The following is a 12,334-nucleotide window of genomic DNA, read 5'->3' on the forward strand; positions in this document are numbered from 1 at the left end:
ACTTTCAATTTTTATTTTTGAAAGCTCTAAATCATTCTTCAATATTTCGTTTTGATTTTCAAAATCTATTTTAGTTTCTAGAAGAAGTTTGTTTAAATTGAAAATTTCACTTTCAAAGTTTTCAGATTTCATTTTTGAAAGCTCTAACTCCTTTCTCAACATTTCATTTTGATTTTCTAAATCTGTTTTAGCTTTCAAAAGAAGATCATGTTTAGCTATAAATTTAGAAATTAATTTATTATATTTGGAGTTCATGGTCTCAAACTCCGAAAATAATTCATCATAAGCATCTTGTAACTCACTAAAAGATTTTGAATTTAATTTATTTGAGTCAGAAGATACCCTTGGCTCTGTGAGAGCTAATAGAGACATCACCTTTATTAGTTCTTCTTCTTCCTCGTCTCTATAGATCTCCTCAAGCTTATCCCATATTTCCATGGCACTTGGACAAGAAGAAACTCCTTTATATACATTAGGATCAATTACACAACAAAACATGTGCATAGCCTTTGTGTTTTGTTGAGCTTCCTTCCGTTCTTAATTGCTCCACTTCTTTGTCTTCTTAGTAGGAGAGGAATATCCTTTCTTGATTATCATCCAAGCTTCCATATCAAATGCTTGGATAAATATCATCATAAACCTCTTCCAACGATGATAATTTATTCCATTGAAGTGTGGAGACACGTTAATTGGTTTGGATTCTTCCATGGAGAATGAACCAGAAGTGGACGTCATTTTTATCGATTTAACTCTTCCCGGATCTACTCAAGAGGCGATTAAACCTTCAAATGAGTCAAGCTCTGATACCAATTATTAATTTAATCGATCGACGAAATAGCCAAGAGGGGGTGAATTGGCAATTAAAATTTTGGGGGAAGCCTTTGCAGAAAATTAAAAATATTTGCACAGTGATTTAGAGTGGTTCGAATTTCTCAACCAAAGTCTACGTCCACTACCTTAGTTATCCATAATAAGGATTTTCCAACAAATTCACTAATTTGTTCTTTCTTTTGAGGACAAAGAGTAACCTTACAACTCCCTCAAGAATTATACCCAAATTCTTGAGAACACTCTCTCCCAAAGAGAAATACACAAATTTGCAAACTTACAAGAAAACCTCACAAGGTAAGATGCTTGCACAATTCTAGAACAAGAAAAGAACACTCAAAGATGATTACAAATGAGCACAAATTGTGTTATTGAAAGCAAAATGAATATTGAAGGAAAAATTGGCTTGAATTGCACAAACTTGGTGTTTGATGCTTTCTCTCTTGTTTCTCAATGATTTCTTCTTGATCAATAACTTCAGAACTTGTTTAAATACACCTTGAGATGATTCTAGCCGTTGGGAACCATTTGGGTGATGTTAGAGCTGTTGTAGTGTGAAAATCAATTAATAAAACAGCTTGGAGCGTGGGGGGAATCGGTACCCCCTCATAGGAAATCGGTTCCTGTAGTGTAAAATTCAAATATTTCGACCGTTATGATGGGGGGAATCGGTACCTCCCTAGGGGGAATCGGTACCCTCCGAGTAATCTGTTATTTCTCGGAGCCAAACCTTTCAGGGGGAATCGGTACCCCCTGGGGGGTATCTGTACCCTCTGGGCAATCTGGTTTTTCTTGATGCCCTTTTTAAAAAGAAAAGATTTTTGGCTCGATTAAGGCTTGAAATACTTTGTAAAATTTATTTAAAAAGATATTTTAAGATTAAAACATAATTTTACACTTGAGTAAGGATTGAAATTGACATTTTAAAAACTTGGAGTAATATTTTGATATTCGAATAATTTAATCGAATATATAATTTAAAATTCAATATAAAATCTTAAAATTCATTAACACTTAATTTGTTATATCGAAACTTCAAAATGTTTTGAACACATATGTTCATGAATACATCACATATACTTTCTCTTCATATATCTCATGTCCTATTTCCTATCTTCTAATCATGTAAGCACATCACCTATTTCCCCATACTCATAGAGACACATGGTTCATTTCCATATAGAGCATTTTCATATGATCCATATTCACATTCACTTAGTCATATAATATCTTATATCATATAACACATAGTTCTTATGACATCATTTATATTCTATTATTATATCACTGATTCATAATATAACTTGCGGCTAAGTCATTTATCTTATCTTACTTTATATCATATAAAATCCCTAAATATTTTAAATCATAATTCCATTTTCTCTTTGAAGTGTATCGATACACACTATAGTGTATTAATACATCCCTTCACTGGTGTATCGGTACACTACCTGTATATCGATACGCTTATTGCATTCGATGTTTCTTCATTTAAGAGTGTATCGGTACATATTGAATGTGTACCGATACACCTTGCCCAGAAATCATATTTTAATCCTGAAAATTCATCATTCTCAGCTTAAATTCTTCATGTTTCATTCCCTTTTTTATTCTTAACTCAAGTACATATACTTAAACTAATTTTTACTCATTCAATGCCTCCTTAACCTCAAAATCCCATCTTTCATATGGAAATCAATAATCAAACCAAAATTTCAAGATGTTCTAAATCTAATTCTATCACTTTATATCTCTTAATCTAGCTGATGACATGTCAAATTCCATCTTAAAGTTCTTTTATCAACTCTTTTTTCAGAAATTCATATAGAAACTTCTTATCTTTAATCTCTCATAACTTCTTCATCTTTTGATTATAAGACAACTTAAGCTTTCCTTAAGCTTAAGTATCACCTAAGGATCAAAACCCACTCTTAAAATCAACAAAAAATCAGCTAACAAAGAAACTCACCTTTGCTTGGGGTGCTTCACGGTTGTGAGAAGAAGAGAGAAGAAGATAAGTCTGGAAACTTGATTTTCCAGAACATATGCTCCACATGGGTATTAAAATACCCAATAATTATTATTTAATTATTTAATCATTACCCCTTGTTCAATGACCCATTTACCCCTTTCTTTATCCTTCCTTTGCTAAATCATCATACACCAAAATCTTTCAATTAATTCATGAACTTTTCAATTTATTTAATTTGGTCACTGAAATTTTAAAATTTCACACTTTGGTCACTAACCCGGTATTGAGGATGTTACATGGAGACTCCGTTGGGGACTTTTTTATAGAGAGTCATGCCGATAGTCGATTAATTAATTGTCTTTGCAAATGAAAGTTATAAGTTCATTCTAATTTGGTTTTCGATCCCTTATTTTTTTTAAATTTTTTTGTTTACATTTTAATTTGTAATTTGATTAGCAAATAAATAGTTGTACTAACGTGTGATTTACATGTTTCAGTTTTCTGACCTTTACTTTAGTCTGTTGTTTTTCTTGGATCGAGGTAAAGGATTATGAGTTTCCCCTCACTATCGCTATAACCTTTCGATATTTAGAGCCTTCTAACTATGCTCTGTCTCGTTAGGTAGAGGTGAACGCTACACTTACGTGAGAAAAAATATTTTTCTCCGCATGAGCTTTAGAAAGTAACCTCTAGGGTACATATGCCTCATGTTTATGAGTGAAACATTGAGTTTCCTCGCATAGACATGGGGAAATATATCCTCTCGAATTGAACTCGATATGTTTTAAGCCTATAATGGGTGAGGATCGAGGGTTTGGCAAGCCCAAGGGGGCACCAAAAAAGGACAATTCGAGGGCCCTGTTAGTGATACCAAAACTCTTCCCGTCTTATACTGAATCTCTGTCCGCGATTATTCAAAAGCCAAAAAGGGGAAACTCATTTTAACCTTTTCCTCGAATTTATTTATTTTTGCAAGAAGTATGAGAACTAGAAAAGTATGCAATTAGGTTTTATATTTCCGTACGAAACCTGTGAACTAGAAAAAATGTGGTTAGGTTTTTTTTGTGAATGACAAAGCATGCGGGTAGATATCATGTTGGGTATGATCTACTAAAGCATGATTGGGTAGCCAACATATGAGGGTAAGTTTTATTTGATGTTTACGATACTTATTATCTTGTTGTTTATCTTATATGTACTTACCCAATTTTATTCTGTGTCTATTTTATTGTGATTTTATTGCATTTGCATATTCATATCATTCAAAGGTGTTAATTCGCAAGTGATTGACTAATAAGAAGGCTGGTCATATCGAGACAAGAAATTCTCAACCATGTAGTCAAAACCGGGAGATCCAAAGATGTTCAAATGATCCACGAAGAAGGACATCCGATGAATGAAGAAATATGAAACTGATTGAAGATTTCCTTTAAAGGAGCAAAGGCCAAGATGTTCCATCAGAAGATAGATATAGTCTTACCAAGGACGAGAAGACCCTCCATAAAGACATGAATACCACTTTGCATTGAAAGTAAAAATGGAGATCTCAAGATTCAATTTAAGGACATCCGACGTCATCAAAGGTGATAAGATACACCGACAACTTTGGGTACAATGTTGGATTCCATGAAGAGTACGACTCAAGGAAATGAAGAAATGAAGAATCACAATTGTATTTTAACTACATGGTGTAATGAAATCTTGTTGTCTAAATGAAGGTTGTTCTATGGTGGTCACTTTTGGAATTAATACCTTTTATATTTGCATTTGGCATCCACATTTGCATTCGCATTACTTTAATTTAAGCATTTTTACATGCATCAATCATGAAAACGTGAGAGTAACTCATGAAAGATATTGTGACAGAAGCTCTGAAAGCAAATTAAAGTTACCCGGAGTGTATTTCTGGAAAGATAGAAATCAATGAATGAGATATTAGTGCGTATTGGTAGGATTGAGAGAATTCGGGAGCAACTCATAAAGACCCAACAAGAAATGATGGATGAAGCAAGAAAGTTCCAAGTTGAGTCCAAGGAACAAATATCTAAGTTGATGAGCATGATGATTACAGTAATATATGGGGATAAATCATTAGAGGACCCTATTATGCAAGAAAAAAAGAAGACTTCGAGTGAGAATATGAATGTTAGTGGTGCAGCCAATGTGATGACAACAAATGATCAAGAACCTGTTAGGGAATATGGTAATTCAAGTCAACTCCAAAAATCAGGTAAGATTCCAGAAAATGCTACAGAGATCATACTGGGAAAAACATAAGTTAAGGGTGAAACTTCTAACACGAAAGATGAGCCTGACTCAAAGAAGAGATGCATAGAGGAAATTCAAATACCACTAAAGAAGGCTAAAAAGAATAGAAAGAGAAAGAAGATGATACCTCTCATTCTGATTCCAATCTCATATTCAGACTTGTTATCATTTCTCTTTGAAAGTGGACTCCTAACGCCTATTCCTCCAAGGCCTAATACTTATTTGCATCCAGACTGACAAGGTGTCAAAAATTCATGCGGCTATCATTCTGGAGAGTTTAGCCACTCCACGGAAAGTTGTACTAACCTGAGATTAAAAGTTCAAAACCTCATTACGAAAGGGTTGTTATGCTTTAAAAATGGAAAACCTAAGCTCCCCGGAAGCTCAAAATTTATCGATGAAGGGATATATGCAAACCAATGTCTATCCCAAAATGCTAGTCAAACGTTAAACCTTCAAAGCAAACGTTTCAGTGATCAGTCACAAGGTCTTCAATATGGTTATAATAATGGCAATGAGAAAGTGAGGTCAAAAGAGATTTCGTACAGCCATATATATCCCAAGTTGCTCCAAGCCCAACTTATTGTCCCACGTCTGGCTAAGCCTCTACTGCCCCCTTTATCCGAGTTGGTATAATGAGAAAGTTTCTTGTGAATATCACGCCGGAGCCCGAGAACACTCAATCGAGAATTGTAGTAACTTCAAGCGACAAGTCCGAGATCTTTTGGCTCATGGAGTTATAGAGGTGGATGTTAACGATCAGTATATTTCAGTTAAACAGTTTAGAGTCAACCCCCGGAATGGAGTTGATGGGGTCAAAACAAGTGAAGTACATACAGAAAAGAGTGTTGAAAGGGAGAATAGCAAAATCAAGGAAAGCGAGGTATGTGAGGTAGAGATAAAGGACTCAACTCTCGAGACTTCTCTGACGCTAAAAAAGAAGATAGAGGTGGGAAGTGACGAGAAAAATGTCAAAGGAGAGGTAATCTGAGACTGGCCGCAAAAGATGTCTTGGGAAAATACGACGCTCAAGGTTTTTCAAGTACCCATTTATGACTTGCTATCCCCTTTAATCAAGAATCAATACCTCACTCCAAGGCTTTTAAGAATGAAGACTAGCCCATCCGCTTATGGCTATGACCCGAATAGTGCTTACGATTTTCATCTGGGGGCATTGGGTCATCACACTGACAAGTGCATACCATTGATGGAAGAGATAGAAAAGCTCGTTGACAAGGGAGTTCTGACAAGAGAAATGATCGAGAAATGGGGAGCAAGTGAGGATAAAGACCCTAATCCAACTGGGCACCCATCATTCTAGGGAAAAAAAGGCATTCTAGCTGAACAAGTGAAGGTTGTGCTCCACCGCAATCACATTTTCCATTTGCAGCATCTTGTTTGAACTTGTTTTTTTTTACTTTCTCATCTTTTTTTTTGTAATGATATTTAAATGAATTTATGTTACTTTAAAGATGGTGAGCATTGAATCAAATTTGCAATCTTGAAATTCTTTGAATATCAACTGAATTAAAAAATCTTTAAATGATTAGAGTTATAAATCTTTGACAAAATGACAAGATTAAAACCAGATAAAAAAAGGACCTTGACCTTACCCCCAGAAGATACAATCAAACACCATACTTTTCTATTGCAGGGATCGATATAGCATTCTCCCATCATAAGGGAATGAACAATAGGCTTGGTATTTAGGTATGCACAGGAGCGGACAACATGGGACATCTCTTGTGTATGATGTTACAAAACTGAATACACCACACTTTTGTTGATGACGTTCAATGATGATTATGATCTTTACAGATGGAATAGTCGAGTAGGTGAATCTAGTTTAGGTTAGTTGCTTGGAAATTGAATTCTAAGGATGAGATTTTCTGACTTTCAACAACACCTAGACTATGACAGGTTCTTCTTGACAAGCTTAAGAAATTGGATTCGTATACCTAGATTATAATATTATATGTATTCAATAAAGCTTGAGCTGTCCCTCTAGAGCAATTGGTTAAACGCTTCGGCTTTATGGATAGAATTCAGCTAGCCTGATAAAGGTGATTATATTATATATATACAATAAAGCTTGAACTGTCCCTCTAGAACAATTGGTTAAATATCCCGACTTTATGGATAAGATTCAGCTAGCCTGATAAAGGAAAATTACAATGTTCACAAGGATCGAGAAAGAAATAAATTTTGGTGGCCGAAACCTTAGAAAATATGAAGCAAACCTGAAGCCAACCCCTCAATTTTTTACACTTGTCAAAGAGTTATAACTCTGAAAACATTAAAGGGTTATTGATTCTTTTGATATTCTGTGAACTCATGTTTATGATTTGATTTGATTGTGAGCCTGAATTGAGAAACAATGTTTTATAAAATTCTTTCATTCTCTGATCCCAAAAATAAGAGAAATGAAAAAATATTTTCAAACAGGACAATCTCAAATGTGAAAGGACCTTGAAGCTGGTGAGTCTCTTTTTGCATCTATTGAAGAAAGAATAAGCGATGTTAGAATAATGAAGCATTCCACAATGTTGAAAGCAAATAGTCCGAGAGATCAGAAGGACTGAGGAATAGAGCTTATATCACTCCTTTGTGACATTGTCAGCAATCTATCAAGAAAATGATCACCCTATGGGAAAGGGGCGTATATCCTAGTGCATAGCAAAAATGAAAGAGTGCGACCAGTCAAGAATAAGATGATCGATTTATTTAAAGAGAGGGGCATACATATCCCAACTCATAACAAAATGCAATACATTATGTTAGAATGGTGGATCACTTCTTAAGTGTCCATAGCAACATGAAGAGAAGCCCTTAAGCTATTTAAAAACACTCTTGTTTAGTGACACCAGATTGAGACCATTTAAGATTAAGATATTTTGGGCATGAAGGGAGCCATGAGAACCCATATTGGGGCATGACCAGTAACCCAAACCATATTGAGATGACGAGATTTAGACTAAGAAGATATTGAGAATGAGCCTTATAATTTGAAATGTTGGGATATTTTGAAGGTCCGTAACAGTATAAGATAATGTTGAGGCACTAGTGAAGGCCTGTTTTAGCTATAAGTATTAATGTGAGACATTTTTAGAAACCCATGTTATCCAAGGTAGAGATAATTGAATTGAACAAATAGTTCAAATGGGATATAAATGTATGAAGAATGAAAATGGTGAAACAATGACAGTGGAGTTTACTGTATATGATCATTTTGTCCATCATCAGTTGCATTACTCTGGTGATTTCATATACGTTAATGTTGGCGTGCCAAAACATTCCACTTTAATTTCCACTGAGTTCTGGTATCCTTGTAATACCATACAAAAACTCTGAACGCTATTCAAAGAGCTTCTCTGGTTGAAAGATATTGGCAGAAGCCATAGTAAAAGATGAATGTGTTGTCAAATGTTTTACAAACCAGTAAATATGGTTGCGATCATGTGTTATTTCCATTACCCGAGATGAAGGTTGTTTCTACAACCCCAAGGTTAAAAATGAGAAATGATGAAGATTTCTTTCCACGAAAATGACGAAGGAATTATAAACAACAAAAAACTAGTAGAACCAACTAAGGTTGAATGATGGGTTGTTTTTAAACCTCTCGACATGATATGACATCAAAAAGCCTTATTGGGTATCTGGTTAGATGTGGCGACATGAAAAATTAGGATAGATCCTCCTTGTGATGTGTTTCAAGAGTCAAATCAGAATAGATGTTGTTATCCCATTGATCTTTGTGGAGTTTGACGTAGTCATATACATAGTCTCTAGAAATGGGACAACACAGTCATATTTCTGACCATAGCAAGAAGTTGAGAGAGAAAACGCTTTCTCCGAAATGAAGATAGAAAACAAAGACCACAAGATGATTGGGTAGATCTTCAGAAGTTGCAAGCTTAAAATTATGAGTTGCTACATTGATATCTGAGTAAACCCTGAGAAGAAATGATCAAGTGGAAGAAGACCGAACTCGCCACTTTGGAGTCAAATGAAGATTGATTCAACATTTATGCATTTATAAGAACATCATTTGCATGAAATAAAATGCATTACATTTAATTGCATTTGCATTTAAACACATGGTTTTGACAAATCTTCAAGTGAAAAAAGAAGATTCATGATGTCAAAAGCCCGACAAGTTGAAAGGAAGATTTCAAACCTCAAACGCAAGGAATTATGTTTAAAGAGGCATACCCTGAAGAACAGAGAGGTCTAATCCATAGAAGAAACATTACTTTGTAGTGACGACCATCAGATGTAGGAGAAAAAACAAAGATTCTCAGGTACAAAGAAGCATATCAATTGATTAAAAGGACATGCACACGTGAGATTGGGGAAAATCAAACGAGGAGTCATTAACCAATTCAAAGTCCCAAGAAGGGAGAGGTTCAAATGGCATTCGAGTTAAGGCTCGACCTTCGAAGCCAGTCAATCTTAAGCCTTCACGGAAGAGTAGTGAAGCAAGTCATCTTAAGCCTTCACGGAAGAGTAGTTAAGCAAATCATCTTAAGCCTTTATGGAAGAATAATGAAGCATAATCATTTTATGAAGATTGTTCGAGTCTTATACTCCTTGAGAGAATAGGGAGCAGACACGTTTGCTGAAGATTGTTCGAGTCTTATACTCCCTGAAAGAATAGGGAGCAGACACGTTGGTTGAAGATCGTTCGAGTCTTATACTCCCTAAAAGAATAGGGATCAGACACGTTTTCAGAAGATTGTTCGTGTTCTATACTCCCTGAAAGAATAGGGAGCGAACCCGTTTTCAGAAGATTGTTTGAGTTCTATACTCCCTAAAAGAATAGGGAGTGAACCCGTTTTCAAAAGATTGTTTGAGTTCTATATTCCCTGAAGCAATAGGGAGCGAACCCATTTTTAGAAGATTGTTCAAGTTCTATACTCCCTGAAGCAATAGGGAGCGAACCCGTTTTTAGAAGATTGTTCGAGTTCTTTACTCCCAGAAGCAATAGGGAGTGAACCCGTTTTTAGAAGATTGTTCGAGTTCTATACTGCCTGAAGTAATAGGGAGCGAACCCGTTTTTAGAAGATTGTTCGAGTTCTATACTCCCTGAAAGAATAGGGAGCGGACCTGTATGTCGAATATTTTTCAAGTCTTATACTCTCTAAAAGAATAGGGAGCAGACATGTTTTCCGAAGATTTTCTCTCTTATCATGGAGCTATAATGGAGCGGTTTAATCTTTTGAAGTTCTCATGACCGGACAAACTCGACCATCCTTTGATTTTTGCTCTATTCTCGTTGCATGACAATGAGCAAAGAGGGGCAACTGTAGATGCTCATTTTGTCCGTACCATCGTCATCAACCTGCTAATCACCGAAAATTAAGCCTAAGTCAAACAAATCTAACCTAAACCCCTCAACATTTCACCAAATAAAGTAACGAAGAAAAAAGGAAAAAACAAAGGGATTAGGTGAAGAAAAAAGAAATAAAAACATCGGGGTCCATGATCAGAAAAAAAGGAAAGAGAAAAATGAAGGCAATAGTGTAAAAATCCTCTGCTTCCATATTCGAAAGAGGGAATAACATTTGTAATAGGAGGCTCGATCCTCATTTTTCAAGAAAGCAATAGCAAGCAAAATAACAATTCTCTTGGTACTTTCTATCTTGATTTCAATTTCTAGCAATTTCTATGAGTGTTTTTATTTCTAAACAAGTGAACATACAGAGAAGATGAGTTAGTTACGTTACCTCGCTCGGTTCTGTTTTTTCATTTGCATTGTAGCTATCATATGGTGATTAGTTGAGTGTTAGTGAGCGCTGGGTTTCTTTGAGCAGCCGCCATTCGAGAGCTTAAGGAATGAGAGGAAAAAACAGTAAATAGAGGTTAAAAGTGTTCCAAAAAATATAAGAAAATTAAAAGGAAAAGTTTATTTCTTCTCACCGGATTAGGAGCTAGTCGTCGGTGTTGGGTATCGGTAGTCGAGTGTCTCTAGGTCTTATAGGGGGTTGCATTTTTTATTTTTCTTCTTCTTGGATTTATAGCAGAGAAAGAGGGGATTTTGGGGTTTGTTAGTTAGAGTTTAATTCTAGGGTTGATTTACGGCGTTTCTAGCGGGGGTGATTTGCAGCAGTTCAAGCGGTGGCCGTTGAAGACTCTAAGGCCTTTGGAGTCTCGGCTGTGGGAGAGAAATGAAGCAATGGTGAGGGTTTAGCAAGTCCTAGGTGCAATATATTTTACCTGGTTGGCGCAGTAGGTAACCGAAGCGAGAAGTGGCCACCGGGGAAATTGTTTGTGCTGTGAGTCCAAGCCCTTAGGGCTCTCGGTCGAGGATGAAAGGGAGAGGGGAAGAAGGAGGAGAGAACGACTGTGTGAGTGAGTTTAGGCGTAAGTTTAGTCTAGGTTTAGTGAAAAATAGGTTTTATATTATAGCATTTGGGTAAATTAATTTTTAGCCACTGAAGCTTTAGGGTAAAATCCAGTTTTAAGTCACTTTTCATATTTTCTGAATTATAGATTTATCTCTCTATTTTTGAGCATTTTGTTTTAGTCCCTAAGTGTAGTCATTTTGAGTTTTCCATTGTTTGTACACTCGAGATTCTATTTTCAAAACTTTTAATTTAGCCCCATGTGTATTTATGGGCTTACTTCGCTGCTAGTACCTAAAATATCAGTATTTATGCTCCATGATATGATCTTGACTAAGTTAAACTTTTAATTCTGATTTTGCCTATCCTTTCATTTTGGCCATCATGTTTTTTTCATGCATATTTATGTATTTATTTTGCATTTTTTATATGTGATTGAAGGACTGATTACAGGAGTTTAACCCTTTGTTCATTTGTTTAAACCCATGTGTGCTCAATATATGTATATCTTATGAGTCTTTATTATGCCATATGTCGTTTCTCCATGGTAATATGTGCATAAGTGTATGTATATATATTTGTTGTTTGGTGGACACGAGTCACACATGTATTATATATTATGACACATGTAAGGTGGTAACGTTCTTGCTAAGCATATTTGTTTTATCATTATGTGGGTTTTATTTATTATACATGGTAATAATTTTCCTTCGTACGTTTTAACATTTTTTAGTCTGATGATATCTTGTTCGAATACCATTGCATAACTCGTATGATATCCCCCATGAGCATAATTTGATTCGATTCAAATAATTTGACTAAGGGTAATACCCTTTTAATTTAAAATTGTTCTAAGTGGTTTGTCTTAACTCATTAGAGAGTCACTTTCGACGATTTTAAATTAAAAGTGTATCTCAACAGT

The 12,334-nt window shown here is 35.4% G+C and overlaps 1 pseudogene; it reads right to left on the reverse strand.

Annotated features, from left to right (window-relative positions):
* LOC120150585 overlaps positions 1-12,334 on the reverse strand; it is a 32,125-nt pseudogene that overhangs the window by 18,605 nt on the left and 1,186 nt on the right.

This window comes from Hibiscus syriacus, unplaced genomic scaffold, assembly GCF_006381635.1.
Source record: "Hibiscus syriacus cultivar Baekdansim isolate YM2019G1 unplaced genomic scaffold, ASM638163v2 tig00111022_pilon, whole genome shotgun sequence".
NCBI classification, from domain to species: Eukaryota; Viridiplantae; Streptophyta; class Magnoliopsida; order Malvales; family Malvaceae; genus Hibiscus; species Hibiscus syriacus.